Source organism: Tenebrio molitor, chromosome 1 (genome assembly GCF_963966145.1).
Source record: "Tenebrio molitor chromosome 1, icTenMoli1.1, whole genome shotgun sequence".
In the NCBI taxonomy this organism is placed as follows: Eukaryota; Metazoa; Arthropoda; class Insecta; order Coleoptera; family Tenebrionidae; genus Tenebrio; species Tenebrio molitor.
Genome location: NC_091046.1, coordinates 22,848,687 through 22,870,169, shown reverse-complemented (window position 1 = coordinate 22,870,169; position 21,483 = coordinate 22,848,687). Strand labels below are relative to the sequence as shown.

Here is a 21,483-nt window from a genome sequence, read left to right as displayed (position 1 = left end):
TTCGGGAGCAGTTGTGTTCTTGCCCAGTTGCCGGGGCAAGTGCTCTAATTCTGTGGCGTCGGAAAATGAAAGATCTTATTTCGTTTGAAATAAAAATGATGTTCTTTAATATCAATTTGAACAAATTAAAAAGCAATGATTAAATGAGGTGATAGATATGAACTGGTTCATAAAATGAAGCTAATTGAATTTAAATAAAAATGAAAATGAACTTTTAATGAAATGTGATGTAGTCAAACTAGTCCATATGAAATTTAAAAAATTGTACTTATTCGGTTTCCAAGAAAAGCTTTTCCCTTACATTCAACCTTTTAACTTAATAATTATTCTTATCGCTAGACAAACTGAACGATGTCGCTCTTGTCGAACACTTTAACAAGCTTGCGACTTTTCCGAGCCTACAAAATGTTGTACAATTGAAAGTGAAAATGAAAATTAAATTGGATTACTCCAATGATTTGATATCTACAATTGTTCGCAATTAAATACGATTCTAAACAAAAATTTAGAAAATTTGGAGAAATTTCGAGAATAAAGTAAAATTAGAGAAGCGGGAAATTCGAGGTGTCCTGCACGCTTAATGTCGCGTCGTACGAAATGAAAACTATACTAGATAGTGCGACTTACCTGTAGACGCATGGGGTTGAATCCTCGACGGTGTCCTTTACGTTTTTTCGATACGCGGCGACGTACGAGCGCTCCTTGTTTTGGGGATGGTTTGACAGAAGGTCCGATTAGGACGATAACGACGATATGATGCTCAAAGACGATATTCTCTCCATAAGGCGACGTAGGCGATATGTTGCGCAACGGGATGTTGTCCTCAACGCAACGTAACGTAACCTGACATAACACCCCTTACGAATGACGTTGACGTTAGTGACGAGAATATGCAAATGTGCTGTATAGTAGTTTCAATTTGGTTGTAGGTCGTAAAATTTTATAGTACTTTAAGTTAAAGATCTTGAGGGGCTTATAAATCCTAGTTTGCCACTAGCAGGTAAAATTTTAAGCAGGGTTGTATTGTACATTTGGTATATTTGCATTGTACGGCAAACGGCACGCGCCGCTTTCCAACCTTTTCAAACCCAACCATTGTGCCCGTTAATCGCTCATAATATCCAATAAAATGTTACGGCCTACAACCAAATTGAAACTACAATAATTACCTCTCCGGGTGCGAGGGGTGACTCGACCACGAGCCGAACATTCGCAGCTGACGCCTCGGCAGCTCTCGACGAAATGCGACCGGCTTCCGCTTTTTAATCTCGGTACCGCAGTGCCCGTACTTGCGAAAATCTGTCTCGCGCGGGATAATCGACCTTATTCCGTCGCGCGATAAGGCGTTCTGGCCTTCTAGGGTACTGCGCATCAACGTGATTGCATTTCCGGTAGTACTACACGTGCGCTGTGTCGTGACAGGTGAACGGTCATGGCGCTGGTTTGTTTACCTTTCGTTTTCACCGACCGGGAAAATTGCAGGTTGCAATTGCGGTAAAGCGTCGGTGAGTCCGTGCGCATTTACGTCAGGTGGTAATCGTCGTTTTCCGCAGGTTGCAAAAAAAATGTATAGGACAGGAAGAAGAAAGATAGTGTTTGAAAGGAAGAAGATAACGTTCCGGCAAGTTACGAAAGTGAAAGGGATCAACTCTGCCGTACGGTTACCTATAGCTGAGAAAGAAGAAGAGAGAGAAGAGAAAGAAAAGAAAATTGGGGATCGAAAGAAAGATGGATCGCAGCTAGACAATTCAGAGGCGTAAAGCCATCTCAGCTTGACATTGTGGGGCTAATGCGTGTTCTTCCAGCCGCCCCGTGTGGCTGGCACAGTGACTCTAAAGGACTGTTTCTTTTTTGAAACGGGCGACGTAAAAAAAATGTTGCGGAGGGTTGGCGCGTCGCGTCGACAAGTGCAGTGTTTTCCCTGTTTTCAGTGCTAGCTCCAGGTGTTCGAGCAGCGCTGTCACAGTCCCGCATGCAATTGTAGGATCACTTGGGCCTCCTACATCGGCCAAACGTAATTGTGGCGTTTTGTAACGCTACAACCAAGATTTGTCAGCCGGGTTAAAAAAATCCTAGTGGAAAAGGAAAACGTCTTATAGTGGTACACATTGGAAACGAGAAAGGTTTTGTTAACAATGGGTTGTTAGTTTTTGAAGGGATTAAATGTGTAGATTATCACGACGAGATGAATTCTGAAAAATTCGAAGTTTGGTTCACTAAAATTTTAAGTTCGATTCCTTAGAACTCAGTAGTAGTACTAATGCTCCATACCCTAGTAGAGTTTTAGATAAGTGGCCAGCTTCAGCATGGCGAAAACAACAAATTAAAGAGTTTTTGGAAATGAAACAAATTCCTTTTGAAAATAATTTGCTCAAATGTGAACTGTTGGATTTGGCATCTCTCCACAAGCCAGTCCAGTCAGTTTATGCAGTTGAGGAATTAGCAGCAGCGTATAACGTCAAAATTTTAAGAACTCCTCCCTACCAATGCGAACTCAATCCAATAGAAATAATTTGGGCTCAAGTAAAGGTTATGTGGCTGCTAACAGCAAAACATTTAAGTTGGAAGATGTTAGGATGTTAGATTGTTGATAGAGAAAGGTATCCAGAATGTAACACCAGAGAGGTGGGAAAAGTACGTGCAACACGTAATTAAAGAAGAAGACAAATGTGGAACTTGGATGACTTAATGGAAACTGTCATTGAACCATTAATTATAAATTTACAAGATTCCTCTGATGATAGTTCAGATATGAACATATCGGATAATGGTGACATAAATTAGTTTGTATCGGTTGTTCGTTTGTCTGAACTTAATAGTATACAGGGTCTATCAGAACTGGCAGACCAAAATAATACGGTGAAATCGTCATCTTCTGGGAATAATAGGAAAAATATTTTTTTAAATCCATCCTCATTGGATTTGAAAATAAGAACGTTTTTAATTGACCAATCGCGTGTACTCGTAGATATAAAATTACCTTAAAAAATTATATTAGTAACTATCGAAACAAATTTGATTGTTGCAAAGACATAATAATTGAATATTATGTCATAATAAATTATTTCTGACACTGACAAAAGTCATTAAAAACGCTTAGAATGTTTACTTCTTCAGAATATTTTGATATGCTTGTCTTATATGGACAGTATGATGAGAGTGCCACAGTTGCTGCTCAGAAGTACGCAGTTCGTTTTCCCAATAGGGAACATCCTAGCAGAAATACTATAACCTGAAAAATATTATAACCTAAAAACGTCCGTCATTGCACAAACAATGCGGATACCCAACAATGCATATGCAACATTTGAAATGCATCCATAGTTACAAATAAAGCAGGAAAACTAATTTATAGGTAACTTAACATCAACAACAGGATTGGTCAGTTTAAATTGCTTCTTTCCTAATCACTATTTAAGGATGAACTGGAGTAATCTCAGCAAAAAGTTGCGGAATTCTTATAATGCTATGAAACGTTTATTACGAGGAATCAATATTTGAAAAAAAAGTTTTTAATTTTTGGAAACGAATTGTAATCAGTTGCAAGTAAATTTTGTGTTTAATTTCTTGATATTTAGATAATTACTTACATGTGATTTTACAATATTTTGACTAAGACTGTACGTAAAAGTAAACAGACGCACACTGAATTCAATTTTCATTGCATTTCTGTTCAAGTTTTTAAGGCTCTCTATCAGTACCGAGAAAAGTACGAGAAAACACCCATTTTTTACCGATAAATAAAATCTTTAATCTTCAATTCTTAAGGGGAGATCGATATTTATACAGGATGACAAAGTTGTTTTCTATGTCAGAACAGGTTAATTATTTTTAAATTTTGACCCGAACGCTTTAAAAAACACAATAATTGAAAATCTTTTCATACATTTTTCTCCAAACCTATTTCTTTGCCAATCTTCAGACTTACACCAAAATGACGAGCATCTTGCGAACTAGGTAGGTATGCGTTTACTTTTTTAGTAAATGGAATGTAATTCTCTCTATTTAAAAATAATGAATCGAAGCAACGTAACTTTTGCATCGAAAAATTCCTTTTCGAGGGGTGATTTATAAGCCCTCATAATTTATATTGCCCCCTGGAGAGCGGTCGGACTCGCCGCCTCGCTACTGCTTTAAATAGACACAGACCTAGGTACCAATTCTGTTTGCCGATTTTGTCTAAAAATACTTCGACTGCGTCTTTAAAAGGCTCCACGATCCCTCACGTAGCGCCTATACTAAATACATGGAGTTATTTTTTTCGGAATTTTTCTACAAAATCAACTTGGAAGCAATGCTTGACTTTTGGTTTGTAATTAAATAAAAACGCGAAATCATTTTTTTCGGATTTTTTTGTCCTGGAACGTTTTTTCGCGGTAAGTAAACACTCATTTGATAGATAATTGAAATACGGAGGTCGATAACATTTTCTTTTTTCGTTTACTGTCGTAGTTTTTTTGTTATTTATAAAAAATAAATCCCAAAATAGGCAACCAAAAGTACTTAAGACGACGCGGCCCTTGCCGCTCGGACATGGTTTATGGCTAGTGAGAGCGACTTACGCAGGTCCTTATAACGCACTAATACTTTTATGACCGAGGGTTCGGTCAGCCCATTGCTTTGGGCCGTCATTTATAACAGGGGGTCTTTAACGCACTTGTGCTCTGCAATTTTTGCGATATTATAAAAACAGGTTGCACTGATCAGAATTGTCATAAATGTCATCTTTGATAATAATCATGATTTAAAAATTTAAAAATTATTCGTCAAAAACCAAATTCACATTAAAATTTTTTGTTTGCTATTCAACCATTTTTAATGAGTGAGTGAAATTTTTTTTATCAATGAACCATAGGGAAACTATTTTATGTAATGAAAAATTTACAATCTAAATTATAAATTTTAAACTAAAGAGGTGGACAAATATTTTAGGAGTAGTATTTTAAATGTTCAAACTGTTTGCCAAAAGCTGCTAAATACGACTACCTAGTAACCTAATCGTTCTAGAAAATGGTAGAATAATAAAATTATTAATAGAATTAATAAATAAAAATAGTCCAATAATATGAACTCCCAAAATTTATGCATATAAATTCATCCATTACCATTCACCATTCATTATTTTTGCCAATTTTGTTACTTTCATTTAGAGATGATTATGAAAGCATCTAGTGGGACCACGAAGAGGCTGGCAAGTTCCCACCGGGCCAAGGAAGGGGCTAGGTTTCAGTTAATTAGGAATGCACAGTTATTTTCAAATTCAAATGACAACCAAAAAGTCACCTATTTGACATAAAAAGCACTAAATTCTACGCAAAGAAAATACTACCTAGCGTAAATTATTTATATATTTACCTTCAAGCAGTGATATTTTTGCCCTGAAATTATGCTCTAATCATCTAATGTATTCTAGTGCATTTTGTAGTGTTGAGTTACAAGTCTACCATTTAAAAATCTCCCAAGCTCTCTCTGGACGGAGTTTACCTCTTTTCACCGTTGTTACTCTACGAGTCTACGGTACCGTTATTTTCGGATAATTGATCCTAGGTAAGTACCTAGAAGGACTCGGAAAATCCAATAGTCCATTTGTTATCGAAAGAGTCAAAATTCCTGGTACACATTAAAAAATTTCAAGTACTATCAAGCTGCAAACGTTCGGTGCGATCGAAATCACGTATTATTTACGACAATTATGTTGCTTCTTGCTGTTATGAAATAAAAACTTTATTAATTATGATTGAGTGGTTGATTGATCAGAGAATTAACTTTTTTTATAGGTAGGTATAGATAAGTACATGGTTATGTTTTATAATTTATAAGTCTTTTTTTAAGATGCTTCTTATAGGTAAATTTCGCCTATTTCTCGAGTCAATTATTTCGGGCAACATTGCATTCATGTAAAATTTTTCTAAAGGATCTATCATTTTACCGTACCAGTATTTACAGTCATCTTTTTCAATAATACAATATTTTAAGTCACATTGTGTATATACAATAAAATAACATTTTTGCAGTTGACCTTGAACCTGGTACATATAATTGTCATTTTCTTTTAATAATATTTTATCATCATCCCTGGGATCAATTTCTAAATATTTAATAATTTTTTTTTCTATTGCCGTTTTGATGTCGGTGTTTCGAGCAGCAAATGGACATTTGATTTCAACAATTGAATCCAAATCAACCAATCCATCTGGTGATGCTCCCAAAAAATTTTTCTCGGTGTCTACAAATAAACCGCACGAACTAACATTTAAACCCGTTATTTCTTCAAATTTTTGTTTTGCTTTCTCTTCGTTGTCAATACCCCATTGCAGTGATTCAGGCAATTTTTTAAATTTTGATTTTCCGACGCGACATAAAATATCTTTTATCGTATTTGCAGTGTCCGTGGTAAGTTTCATATTTATTATTCTTCCAAAATTACTAGCGGTTAACCTATTATTTCTTAGTCTCTCCCACTCGTCATTATTGCGTTGCCCCATTGTTAAAATTGGAATTGATGCAACATCACACAAAGTCAACTCATTTAAAAAATCTTGTTTTATTTTCTGATATGTAGCCTCTGGCATATCCATCATTTCCTCATCACCCAATCCACTATAACAAGCACCGTAATCTGAATCTGCACTCAATTTTTTAATTATCCTTTTATTATCTGCCTTTTGAGTTTGTCTATTTTTCAATGAATGGTCCGAAAATTTTTTGGTGTAAATACCAACATCATTACAACCTAAAACCTTCTCCAGTATTTTCTACACAAATGTTTTTTTGTTATTAAAACTTATTATGTTTTGTAAATAGTGACATGCAGGTAAACACCGTTCACGTTGAATTGAACATTGCTAAATTGCATTATGTTGGTTAGCTGCATGTCACTATTTACAAAACATAATTACAGAGTCAAAAAATTAAATTATTTGACATTGAGATTGTTAACTCAACGTCAACAACGTTTAATAATACGGATGCAATGTTTTAAATTTCATATGGTTTTCATGATCCATCGTTAAATAAATCATTAATCTTATTTTTGATACCTTCTTCAATTGTTACTTCACGTGGGGGAAATGGGTACTTTATTTCAAGAATTGCATCCGAATTTATTAATCCATCTCTTTGCTAAAAATGATTTATATTTATCAATAAACATGGCACAACTTTTAACATTCAACCCGATAATGTGCTCCAATTTTTCGCTTTGTTTTGTCGCAGAACTTCAAATGGATGATTTTTCTGAATACAAATTTTTTTTTACCGTATTTCTAGTGTCGGTATTCCGAAATAATGGTTTATGGGATAACGGGAACGGGTTTGTCGGCCGTGGCCTATGTCGGCATTTCTACCTGACAGAAAATGCATGCATTTTATGACCATAACTTCTGCTCGAAGGACCCCCGGCAAATTGATTGACACCCGTCAAAATTTACAGAGTATACAACCCACTTTCCTCGAAACTGGAATTTTATTTTACTCCACTGGAGCCTTAAAATTTAATTTCATACTGTCCGGTAGATGTTCGATTACATTATCAATAGAGCATTAAGCATTAAAAATCGGTAAAATAGGCAGGGAAAAAGGCATTAAAAATTCGAAGATAAACATTTAAACAACGATTAAATGTTGCTATAAGTATTATTGTTTCAGTGATTCACTGTACATTATAGAAAAAAAAACATCATTTACAACAATCAAATACATTTTCTCAAAATTCACTGATTTTTGACAGATCTTACAAAAAAACAACACGGAAGCATCACTTGAAAAAATAAAACTTCTAAAGTTCCGCACAAATTTATTTAATTTGTCGGTAACTTTCGACATTATGATAGAAACGATTCTTATCGTAAAAAATTTGAAAGTGAACGAATATCACAGAAAGAAAGTAATTTCCAGGTAAAACGAGATAAAAGCAGAAAGGGGGATTTAAGTTACATTGTGGATTATAGGAAAACTCCAGTCAGGTAATGTAGATACCGTAATGGGATGGGATTTTCTATGAACTGTAGGTAAAGTTAGTTCGTTGCTGCTATGTATTCCATGAAAAACAAAATTTATGTCAAAATTGGCAGTTATATAAGCCAAATGGGCTTTTTTTAGGAAATGATCAATTTGAGTCCGGTAGGTGAGTTACAACAGGGAAGCAATACTTACCAGACTGTTTTATTTTTATAAATCAAATCTGACAGTAAAAAGTCAAAAAATATTCGGTCATTGTTGTAACATAACATATTTAGCCGTGACAACCAAAAACAAGATAGTGGAACGTATTGATATGAAGATACAGGGTGTTTCGGAAATAAGTACATTAATTTTAGCTGGTAATAGAACTCATCAAAAGGAACAACTTTTCTTAGTAGTGGTTTAAAAAATAGGAAAGATTTTCCTAAAACCGTTCATATCTCCAAAACTAAGCTACCTAAAAACGTGAAACAACCAGATTCTTACGAAGTGGATTTTTTGCTATACGAGTAGATTTCTTTGAATTTTGAACGGTTGCCGGAAAAGTATAAAACGTAGAATGAAGGCAATACGTTATAAGAGGTAAATATAATGAATATAATTTCTTTTTCAATTTTACTCTGTCTTACTTTTCGCAACTGTACGACACTTGCAATCTGCAGCTATGTTATTTATTACAATTATGTTATTGTTACATGTTATTCTTATGCTGCTCGAAATATGGAAGTAGAAGATGCAGTAAAAAAGAAAATAATTGATTACTGTTACATTGAAAATAATAAAGTAAAGCTCAAAGATAATCATAATTACATGTACCAAATTCAAGGTCTCTTGGAAATATCAAATCGGGAATGTTGCTATTTTTTTATTTATACTTTTAAAGATTACAATTGCGAAATCATTAAGAGAAATAAACAATTTTGGAAAAATCAAATGGTCGGAAAATTGGAAAGATTTTATTCATCTGCATACTTATTTGAATTATTAGATTCAAGATACAATAGAAATATGGCTATAAGAGATATTAAATGTAAAGATTTATAATGAAATAACTTTCCTCCTGAAATAATATTTTTATATTAAAATTATTTTCAATTATAACTCTTTTTTTAGTATTTTTCTAATCGGTTGTCCTCTTTGATGTCTAGGATCCACTAATTTCGAAAGTAAAGCCCGAAAACAAAATTTTTCAAAGTGATTTTCCATAATTTCACATTCTATTGCCTTTTTTATTTATAGGTACCATATTTTAAATCCAAATTTATTTTCTTTTTTCCTTTCCAAATTTACTAGCCGTAAGTCGAATTGACCGTTCTCTATACCATTCAGGATTTTAATTGTGTCCTTGAGTTTTTTTCGAGACGTCAGCTTTCTGTTTTCATGAATTTATTTACGTTCTTACTATATTCCATTTTTTATTTTTCTATATTACCATTATTTAAAACTCTAAGTATTTAAACTTTACACAAATGTCTCAAATAAAGTACTGTTTACAAAATTATCATAAACAATTCCCCTTAACTGGTCACTGCTTTTATTAAAAATATCTAGCACACTCCCAAGATATGGTTTGATGCATTTAAAATATCGTTTCTCAAATTTTCAGCTTTTGCATGAATGAAATTGCTGTTCTAAATTTTTAAATATTTGTACGTAAGAAGTTTTTAATACTGTCTGCCTTTGGATTTTTTGCTATATACAGGGTTATTCACGAGAGGGGTATTTCTGAATTTCTTTTTACAGCAACACATTGTACACATTGCAACAATATCTTGATTTAAAATTTTGAAAATAATTATAACTGAATCCACGATGGCTCTTAGTCTCTTTGACGTTAAAGCAAAAAATCTTTGCCAATTTGAAAAATGTGTTTTTTTAATAACGACGAAAAGACTGACATTCTCCTCATTTATGGAGAGTGTGGAAAGAATTCTGTCGCCGCTGCGGATGTTTAGTAGAAGCCGATGGTAGACACTTCGAACACCTTTTACATTAAATTAATTTGTTAATTTATTTGTTGAATTTTGATTAAATAAAGGTTATCTGTCAATCTGACATTTCTCACAAATCTATCCAACTTACTTTGATTTCTAATTTAATAGCTATTAACATACCTAAATAGCGATGTTATGACTATCATAACTACCGCAGATGTCGGTTTGAAATCCGAGCTCGTAGAGCGAGGATTTTAAGACATCTAAGGTTGTTATGATTCATAACATCCGCGGTTTGTTCAATAGTTTACCGGTTTCAGAATAAGCCGAAGAGAATTTAAAACAATTAAAACCCAACACTCGTCTTAAAATAGATTGAGTTGATCGCGTTTGCATGATATGTTCGAGTGTCATAGTTACATTTGGTTGTTTATACAAACAGACATTTCGCAAAATGAGTTTTAATGATAATGTTTTACCGGAAAACGTCTTAAATGAAGAAGAACAAGCTTTAAATAGCTTAATACCGGAAAAATCGGAAGGCAGGAGGTACTTATCTGAAATCATAGAGACATTCAAACAAGGGCAGGATCTAAATAAGGTTACAAGTGTAAATGAGAGTGATGTTGGCGTATTTTCATGAACTGGTAAGTGCTCGTAGTGTTAGTTCCGTAGCGTATTTATCTTTTTGTTTATTGAGTCGAAGAAATATATAGTCGTTTTCAAGGACATCCGTGCTGTCAGTGTCATTTTTAATATGTTGGTGCAGATTGTACTCACAAATTCATAACCAGTATTCAGAGTATACGAAAATCCTAGTTAAAAAAATGTCAAACAAGAAATTGAGGTTATGGTAAAAGAAAATTTACATTTCGTGAAACGTCAACAACAAACGATAAAACTCAGTCTTCAACATGGTGTAAAACATGGTTAAACAACGAAGTCATCCTCGGAATCCGAATCAGACTACATTTTCTATCGGAAATGATAAATAATAATTTGAATTTGTCAATTTGTCGCGTCAAGATTCAAAATTACTAAACTGAAACAGCAAGTGATGCCAACATACTGTCATACTGACAGCACGGATGTCATTGAAAACGACTATAGCCCCTCTGGCCCTCATCATTATGGACGTAGGTACTACCCGATGCCCCATGCTATGAAGTGCAGTTCACTTTTACTATGACAGAGTTCCGTCTATTTAAGTAATTATTGTTGTTTTTAGTTCCGTCTGTTTGAATTAATACATGAATAAAGTTAGATAATGGGCCGTATGAATAAAAAAGGAGCATTTGCTTGGGAGCATGAGCAAGGAGCAAAAGCAATTTGTGGTCTGAGTAAAAGCATTTGCTCAACTTCAAATGAATAAAATACTTCTACTCATACCCTGTGCTTTCTGCCATATGAGCAAATGCTCAATTGATTATCAGTTATAGTGCGCTGTAGCGTCAGAAATGACATTTCTAAACTAGCAGTTATTTTTCATATTTGTGTTTATAAAGACTCGTAGCTGTTTGTCCCTAATCATAAGCACGGGTTTCATCATGTCTGAAAGTGAAAGTGGAAGTGGAGAGCAAGAGAATAATAATAACGATTCGATTCAAATGGTGTTAGTGAAACACATCCAGAAATATCCTGAGATTATTTCTAAGAGTCAACTGCCTCAGGTAGTGTATAAAAAGAATGGAGCCCTGGAAGAGTTGATTAAAATATATGAAAATCATACTGGAAAACCAACAACAAATAAAAAAATAATGAAAATGATAAACAACATGAAAACTAGACTTAAAAAAAAATAGACACAAAAAGAACGGGAAACAAAAAAATAATTATGAAAGAATATGAACGTATTATTTTAAAAGTTATGAACGGTGAGCAGAATCCCATCATTACTCAGATTCCTGGTAAGTAGCAAGTCATATACATATAATTATAAATTTATAAACCGAATTTCTCTTCCAGGTGCTAAGGAAGTTGGTTCAGGTGAATCTGCAAGCATCCGCAATCTTTTGGATACAGTTATGTTGACAGCCACATCATCAGCATTGCCCGAGCCCGAACCTATTTCACCTGTATTAATTAAAAGAAAACGAAAAAATCATGTTTTAAGTGGAAATGAAACTCAGGAAACTTCTTCCCTATCAAATGCTGAACTTCAGCGACTAGTAATGCTGGAGCAATTAAAAACCTTGAGAACACAGAGACGCTTTTATCAAATTCAAATTGAAAATTTGGATCCATAACAATTGTTTATGTAAATTTGTATTATAATAGAGCAGTGTTTATGAATAAATTAATGTAGTTATTGTAATTATTGATGTCTATAAATTATATCAGCCAGTTCATGTCTTCTGATACGTCCCCTTTCCAAGAGCTGCCCTTGATTTTCTAGTTCTTGACCTATATCTTCATTTCCTTGTTGTTCTTCTTCATCGGGAAAATCTTCATCTCTCAAATATTTTGCAATGTTATGAAGAACAAAGCAGCTTATGATAGCAGAAGGTAATTTATACATTCGTAGTCTGCATATAACGGGTGACTATTAAAATTTTCACTTGGAGTTGGCTTTGAACGAGTTTTTATTTTTTCTGTTACTTTAGACACGCAAGAACGTACGACAAATGTCAGTCAGCACAATTGAAACATAACCAAATTAAGAGAAAAAACATTTATTGAAATGTCAAACTTGTCAGTGTCTAAGGTGCAACGGAAAACAAAGAATGATCCATAGCCAACCCTAAGTGAAAATTTTAATAGTCACCCGTTATATTTGATGATTGGAAATCTCCTCTTAACTTGTCCAAAACATCTTTCAATAATAACACGTTCCTTTTTAAGAAGTCTATTGAAAGCATTTTCTTCATTTGTATGACAAATTCTAAAAGGTGTCATAAGCCACGGTTCTAAACCATACCCTGAATCGGTCAGAAGCACAGCAGCACTATTTTGTAAACGGACCATATTCTCTCTGACATTAGAATTCTTCCATATTCTGCTGTCATGCACTGATCCAGGCCAGCTCGCACAAACGCTTGTGAAAATTTCTTTTGCCTTACAAGTTGCTTGAACATTTATCGAAGCAAACCCTTTACGACAAATGTACTCGTCTCCGGGATGAGCTGGTTTTTCTATAGCAATTTGTGTACAATCGAGTGCACCGATGGCTGTTGGAAAGTCATAAAAATTCTGCCATTCAGCTTTTGCTTCTTGTATTTCACGGTCGTTGCCAGGAAAATGAATCCAAAAATCAGCACGGTTATTAACAGCATGCATTACTTCTGTAATTGTCTTTGAGACTGTAGATTGATGAATCCCTAGCTCTTCACCAATTCCAGATTGAAATCCAGGGTCCGCCAAATACCTCAAGAATGTTTTCATTTTAAGCTCGGGTGAAAGAGCTCCTCCTCTTGTCTCTTCATGGTGACCCAAAAAATAGTTTGCTAACCACTGTAAATTTTCCTCTTGAAAACGATAAAGCGTTTTATAGTCCCGACCAAGAGCCCTTCTCATTGGTTTGTAAATTTTTTCATTTCTTAATATTATAAACTGAGCCATGTTTGACAGCGCGACGCAAATGTGATTCTACTATTTAGTAGATGCATTCATTTGTGAGTAAATGCTCAACAAAATGAGCAAATAATAATGATTATTCATACAGATTTCTCAAGGCTGAGCATGTGGATATTTCACATGGAGCAGATACTCACTTTGGAAATGGAGCAAGGAACATTGCCTTTCGCTTCAAATTGTTATTCATAAAATACTAAGCATTTACTCAAAAAAACTGTAGTAAAAGCATATGCTCTCTTTTATTCATACGGCCCAATGTCTTCATTTGTTGATTGTTGTTAACATGTCACTATGGCAATATTACCCTACAGCATAACTGTACCAGTACAGTTATGATTCACCTACCATCCAACTTTTGTGAATGTAAATCAAGGCTTACTATAGTGAAACCGGTAAAAGAAATAACACATTTGATTTAGTAGTTACTGCCATTGGTATTGTTGGTTGCGGCAAAATTAAAATTCAGAAGTACCCCTCTCGTGAATAACCCTGTAGTTTATTGAAAGAATTAGGCAGAATATGGTTTCGACACTCAATTTTTTATAACGCGACAGTATATTCAGTTATTCATGTTTGATTTTTTATTGTTTGTTTAAATATGTGTACATACCAAATAGTTTTTTTTTTGTTAGGGAGTATGGCTATTGGCGAGACCCCCTTTATAGGTCAACGCATTGCCAATAGTACCTCATTAGGTGATGTGGAAATCTCCTTGAACTTGAAAAAAATCAAACATGGATGTATTAGGTACACCTATAATTTATTTCATATAAATGTTCATCTAGTGAGCTGTGCATGTATAAAAGCACGTTTAATTTAGTTACATTACAAAAGTAACATTTATGATAGATCCATGATCCATTATATGTTATCGCCAATAAATCTTTACTTGATGAAAATACGGTGTGGTCAAGAATGACTGAGTCTGTTGGTAACAATGAAATTTGGCAAATTTGAAATTTACCATCAAAGGTTCATTTTTATAAGAGCATAAACATAACCAGCATAACCAAAAATGTTTTTAATGTCGTCTCAAGTTAAAAAAATTCAGCCAGTGCGAATTACGAGACAAAAAAAAACAGTACTTTTCAATTGTTTCATTGCCAACAGACTCAGTCATTGTTGATCGCGCTGTACAAAGACAAAAGCAAATAAGAATTAGTTAATTACTTTAATTTAAGCAGTAAAAAAACGTAACAGTGCTTTTGAAATCAACAATGCCGAAACGGACAACAAAACTAAAAAATTATAATCAAGGTTCGCGCAGGGCAAGCAACAATATCATATGCGTAAGATTACTACTGGCGGGAATTAATCTGCACTGTGTTGTTTTGGAACTCGTAATGTAAAGTACGGTGTTTACCTGCATGTCACTATTTACAAAATATAATTACAGAGCAAAAATAATGTATATTTATTTAATTATGAAAATAAACGGATTTATAATTTCAAAATTTTTATTTTCCTACTTCTAAATTTAAATCATATTCTGGGGAATCCGACGGAAATTTCGTAAAGCGGCTCGGGATTTAGAAACAGGGCAGAGAGTAGCCGATATAGTGGAACCAGAAATATAGTGATTTTATGAGGGATGGAGTACATTAACTTGCGAGGGTCAGTTATGGCAGGACAATAAACTTCTGGCACTCGTCGCGCGACTGGTCTCTACCTATCTTTGTCTCCGATGGTCCACTTTCAGACGGCTCAAAAACATCTGTCATAGAAGATTTATAACTCTCTTCAAGTTGGTAATAAAAATGACCCCAAAATTGTAAAAGAAATTATCGACCAGAGTCCATAAAATCACTATATTTCTGGTTCCACTATAGTCTCCTTTGGGCGAAGTGCTCCTCTTCACACTAGGAGGTAACAAATACTAATCCCCTCATTATTAGCACTGCATCGTAGTGCCTGTCGTAAAACGGTCAGCAGGTGTTGTATGGTTGGTTGTATAGTTACGAAATAGATATTTTCGTTGGGTGATGGGCAGCCTTAACGTAACTGTAGTAAAACGTGGGATACGAGTGTAATATTGCATACCGACGTCAATTATATGCATTTTGTTCACTTTTTATTGATTTTAAAACAGGTACATAACCTCAAAAACCGTGTTTATCCACATATAATTAGCGATTACATGGAAAATCCTCGACCAACTTTTTTTGTAAATTCATTAGAAAATTCTATGATATCGATACTTCATGTGTGAAAAATGTAAGGAAAATTGGCCATTTTGAAATATGTTTTTTATCAGTTTATATACGATTTATATTAATATCGATTTCTCATAAGAACGCGTGTAAAATATCCCGAAACTTTAAAAGGTAATAACTTTAAAATTCCTCGATCAATTTTTTTTAAATTTGGCACAGTACTTTAGCATGGATAAAAGGACTATTGTACCAATTTTGAGCAATTTTCGCCATTTTTCAATATTACTCCAGTTCATCCTTAAGATAGATTTTTCCTATTATTCCCAGAAGATGATGAATTCACCGTATTATTTTGGTCCGCCAGTTCTGAGAGACCCTGTATTATGCAACAAGTTTTATGAACGACACTTTAGACACGAGTTTTATGTTAGGCACGAGCGGAGCGTAGTAGACCGAGTATTTAATAAACGAGTGTCTAGAAAAGTTTATAAAACGTGTTGCATACTATACTTTTTCTACGACCAAATAAACAAATGAAACAAACAATCCTCGCAATTTGTTATATTTACTTATATCGACATTATTTTTGAGATTAATTGTTAACAAAGACGTGGGCTTAATTTATTCACAAAACATTTCAAAACTTATCTGGGTTTAACATATAAATAATATCAACCACAGCTCAATGAAATGGTTCTTGCAAATTGGGTGGTAGGAGGTGCAATTTGTTTGTGTGACAAGAAAATAATAACAAAGTTGAAACAAAAGTAATGAAAAAATTGGGTTTACCTTCTGATTCATTGTAAAATGAATCTATCCCGTCACCAATAACAATTAATAATTAATTAATTTTAGTCGAAATTCGACCGTTATTCATTAAATTTTTAATTTTTAACGATATTGTTTTTTTTTGTCAAAGAGTATACCTCTATAATCATTGCATTTTTTTTTATTTTGTTCTATTATGTCAGCTGCGAGCGTGTACAAATACGTTATTATGCATTAATTTTCGAGTTATTTGAAAAATGAGGGATAGCTTGGCTAAGGCCCGTATTCACCAACGCCAGTTAAAGTTAACTGTAGGTTAAAATATACGAAAACATTCTTACAACAATAGGTAACTAAAGTAACGAAGCATTTTAACGTACAGTTAACGTTAACTGGCGTTGCTAAATACGGCCGTAAGCCATATTTAAAAAACGGTAACGCGTTTTTTGACATTTCCTCGGGTTTTTTATTGCTATACTGGCCAGGTATGGCTAAGGGTACACAGTTAATTTGCCCATCTTTTTCAAATTATATAAAATTTAAATAAAAAAATTAATACAAACAATGAAAAATGAAATAAAGAATACGTGCTTCCTGCTTTTTTACATATTTTTTATTGAAACAAAAAACCGGTCGGTTATAAAATAAATGTTGTCCACTGAACTTAAAATAGTTTTAAAATGAATTTAATGATTCAAAACTTCTGTGTAGACGATGTTTTTTGTAAAAAATCTTTCATGGTTTGCTAAATGTCCTTGACCATTATATTCGGAAATATAAAATCTCAAACCATTGAATGATCGAACTCTACTTGTAGTCAAGTCAATGAAGGTTTTTACTTCTTAATCCTCAGAAACAGCTCCGATTTTGATGATTTTTTTTTAATGTGTGTATTTATATATTATTTGAAATCAGAAACATTTTGGTTGGGGCACGTAAATAAAAAACTGGAGTATAAAGAGTAGTTGTTAAGTTAAAATTTCTAGTAAAAAAACAATTTTTACAACAAAAAACATAATAAAAATGCAACATAAAACCAAATGCAGAGAACATTTTTTACCCATTCGTGTCTTTCTGTCATGGAACAGCTTAAACAATGACATAGTTGAATCAGTGTAGTTGTTTTTAAAAATAAATTACAAAAATATTCTCTGGAAATTCATAGCCATAATACAATTAAGTAGTGCTTATAGGCGGCCCGGCCGCGACTCGAACGGAGCAAACAGTGAAATACATCTGTTGGAAATCCTACACTTAAGCTTGTTAAGTTAATTTCTGGGAATAAAACAGGCTAATGCCTCTATTCCTTCAATTAATAATAACTATCCCTCCGCCACCCGGCGGCACGGCAATTTTGCCGGAGTACATACACTATTACGGATATTACTATCAAGTAATAGTGCAGTGCTTATCAACATAATTACCGGCGTCTCGCCTCCGCATTTTGACTTTGTTGTGTATTATGTTCTGTGTCAATGTTACGGAATTTCCTCACGATATGACATGAGTACAATAATATACCTTTTTGAATTTCAACTACCAATGTGTTCCCTAAATCCAGAATTTTTAAATTTTTAAAAAGAGATTGCGGTACTATTCACGTTGCTGAAATTTTAAGTGGTAAAATAGAATTTTTTTCTAAACTCCATAGATTTCTCATAGCAACGGAGAGCTCTAAATATTTATTATTTTTTGTGTTATATTATGTGTCTGTGTTATATTATGGGAATTTGGAACAGCTATATCTAAAAGATATGCTTGCTTTTGTTGTTTATTTAAAAAATAATGTCTGGTCTGTTATGCTTAATGTGAATGTCAGTTAAAACTGTGCGATCAAAATATAATTTGTAATTGTCATTTTCCAAATAACTTTCTGGTTTATAAATGTAATGTGGTTGTGTATCCTTTAATAAATTGAATTTAACAGCTAAATTCATGTGTATAATTTTAGCGAATATATGATGACGTTTCTTATATTCGCTTTGAGCCAAAACGGTGCAAGAAGAAATAATGTGTTCAATGGTTTCCCCTTCAGTTCCGCAAATCCTACATTTATCAATGATCGATTGTAAACCGCATATGTGTTTTTTATAATTTTATAATAATAATTATTATTATTATTACAAAAATGCGATATAATGAGAATCGACAAATATGTATGCGTTATGTATATATAGGTGTCCCCAAAAAAGAAGACGAGTCCATAACTCCGTTATTTATCGGAAGATTTTAATTATCTGTACACCAAATTAAATGGTTGTTAATAAGCTACAAAATGGGCTAATAAATTCAAGTATACCCCCATGGACTTCAAAGGTAAACTGTCACAATATTTTTTTTCAAATGGGATTATATATTTTTTTTTAGTAATTCTGATAGAGATTTTTATTCTGAAAACAACAATGTATCACAAATATACACTTAAATACCAAAAATTCACAAAAAAAAAAAAATAAAAAACGCTACTACCGTCTATGTTCTATATTTCGCGCTAAACATTGGCGGCATATCTGCGCAATCCCACATGTTATTATTTGTCATTTGCTCATTTGTTTTTCCAGCTACCTTAATTTGGTTACTACATTGTAACGCAATGCATTTTGATAGCTTTTCGCTTGGTGGTGTTATTTTTTTTATGTGAAGTTATACTTGTGATACATTGTTGTATTTAGAATTAAAATCTCTATCAGAATTACTAAAAAAAAGTATGTAATCCTATTTAAAAAAAAATGTTTTGACAGTTTAGTCTTGAAATCCTTGGAGCTATACGTGAATTTATGAAGCCGTTTTGTAGCCCACTAACAACCATTTGATTTAGTGTATAGATAATTAAAATACTCCGATAAATAATGGAGCTATGGACTCGTCATTTTTTTTGGGACACCTGTATATACATCTATTATTATTTGTAATTTGTATATGTATATCTTTGTGAACGTGGTCGCAAACGAGTTCCTCCACGCGGTCAAATTTTTGCAGGGCTCTACCTTTTTGATCCTTATCGGCAAACGAATTCCTCCAAGTACCTGTAATCGGATTGGAGACCGGCGGCGGTGGTCCATCTGGACTGGCCATTAGCCACCAGTAAAGATTTAGTAAAATGTTTAATTTTTTCCAATATTTTCAATAAGGTAGGTACCCCTACCCACTTAAAATTAAGGGTAAGTATATAACACTTAGTATCAATTTTTCTTGTGACAAGTTAACATTCTGTCTCTGCGAACAATGAATGTTCAAAAAGTTATTTACAGTGAAAAAGGAAACCCTTTATTGGTTATTAATGGTGCAAAAATTTTTAAAGCTAGTGTGATGAAAGATGGAAAAACACGCTGGAGGTGCACAGAAAAGTTTTGAGAAAGAATAAATACTTTGAAGTGTACCTGCTTTGCCATGTCATTTTCGTGAAATTAGCCCGTCCCTGATAATCCTCTACATTTCGCTACCTGACCTGACATCCACCTTGGTACCTGCATTTGGAGGAACTCGTTTGCGCCGGTGAACGTATGTCAGTTGGGCCAAAAAGTACGACACAGGTAAACGGGAGGGCAAGGATTAAGTTGACCGTGCAGTCAGGCCAGAGAGATAATGCTCTTAAATTTGACCACATCTGATAGTCTAAGATCCCACTATGGTTTCTACGTTCATCTGTTTTTTAATCAAAACAAAATTTTTATAGATAATTATGAATAGAGAAATATGTTTCTGCAGGGTTGCCTATCAAAATATGGCCGCAAGTATTTTTTAATTAAAATTAAATTAAATAATTTTGTGTGCAACCGTACGCGAAATGAGCACTTCGCGTGCCTAGAGCAGGCCGCGAAATTGAATTTCGCAGCCGTTGCCTTGACGACGGCCGTAAAAGTAAAAGTCATTTCAATATTTATTTATTATCACAATTACAACATATCTATCTCTATATTTGCGGTGTGATCTTACAAAATCTGGATTGGGTACAGTTAAAGTTTAATTTATGCCAGTTTTTGTGTCAGGAACGGCCGCTATTAGTACTATACTCCATTCTTTATCTTGGTGAGTGGTCGATGCGATCAAGCAAGCCATGGGTAGCTTTGTAAGTTTTACTTTTTCCATCAAATTTGTGTGTCGTGTAAATCAAATATTAACTGTCATCGCTGTCATTCCAATTCAGAATCTTCGTCAAGCATTCATCTCCAAATCTCACAATCTTATGTCGCGAAATGTAAATATACAGGTGTCCCCAAAAAAGAAGACGAGTCCATAACTCCGTTATTTATCGGAAGATTTTAATTATCTGTACACCAAATTAAATAGTTGTTAATAGACTACAAAATGGCCTAATAAATTCAAGTATAGCCCCATGGGCTTCAAGGGTAAACTGTCAAAATATTTTTTTTCAAATGGGATTACATATTTTTTTTAGTAATTCTGATAGAGATTTTTATTCTAAACACAACAATGTATCACAAGTATACACTTAATTACCAAAAATTTCACCAAAAAAATGTAAAAAAACGCTTCTATCGTCTATGTTTCATTTTGCGCTAAACATTGGCGGCATATCTGTGCAATCCCACATGTTATTATTTGTCATTTGTTGTTCCAGCTTCCTTAATTTGGTTATTACATTATAACGCAATGTATTTTGATAGCTTTTCGCTTGGTGCTCGTCATTTGTTTCAAAAGTTAGTGTAAATTTTTTTATGTGAAGTTATACTTGTGATACATTGTTGTTTTCAGAATTAAAATCTCTATCAGAATTACTAAAAAAAAGTATGTAATCCTATTTGAAAAAAAATATTTTGACAGTTTAGTCTTGAAGCCCTTGGAGCTATACGTGAATTTATTAAGCCGTTTCGTAGCCTATTAACAACCATTTAATTTGGTGTATAGATAATTAAAATCCTCCGATAAATAAAGGAGCTATGGACTCGTCTTTTTTTTTGGGGACACTCTGTATAAGCCGTGCACATCGATTCTTAAATTTAACCGTTTAGTTCCCGATATGAAAATTATCGGCGTCCGTCGTCGGTCAATCCGACCGTCGCCGTCGGTCGACCGAACATTATTCCCGTCCCGTGCCGGGCAATATTGCAAAGAAGTTTGGGTGTGAGAAA

At 33.8% G+C, this 21,483-nt stretch overlaps 3 long non-coding RNA genes across 3 annotated transcripts in view; 2 read left to right on the top strand and 1 right to left on the bottom strand.

Moving 5' to 3' along the window:
• The window catches only part of LOC138138755 (uncharacterized), a 104,383-nt gene extending 103,121 nt beyond the window's left edge, over window positions 1–1,262 (bottom strand). The window contains exons 1-2 of the long non-coding RNA XR_011162101.1: window positions 1,170–1,262; window positions 628–857 (exon numbers count right to left, since the gene is read on the bottom strand). This is a non-coding gene — a long non-coding RNA (uncharacterized lncRNA). The remainder of the gene's footprint in view (window positions 1–627; window positions 858–1,169) is intronic.
• A 147-nt stretch (window positions 1,263–1,409) lies between these two features.
• Window positions 1,410–2,181, top strand: LOC138138788 (uncharacterized). The gene is made up of 2 exons (XR_011162108.1): window positions 1,410–1,505; window positions 1,554–2,181. It is a non-coding gene; the product is annotated as an uncharacterized lncRNA (long non-coding RNA).
• Window positions 2,182–10,089: 7,908 nt separating this feature from the next.
• LOC138141170 (uncharacterized) lies at window positions 10,090–12,210 on the top strand. Its single transcript, XR_011163028.1, has 2 exons — window positions 10,090–11,803; window positions 11,862–12,210. It is a non-coding gene; the product is annotated as an uncharacterized lncRNA (long non-coding RNA).
• The last annotated feature ends 9,273 nt before the right edge of the window (window positions 12,211–21,483 follow it).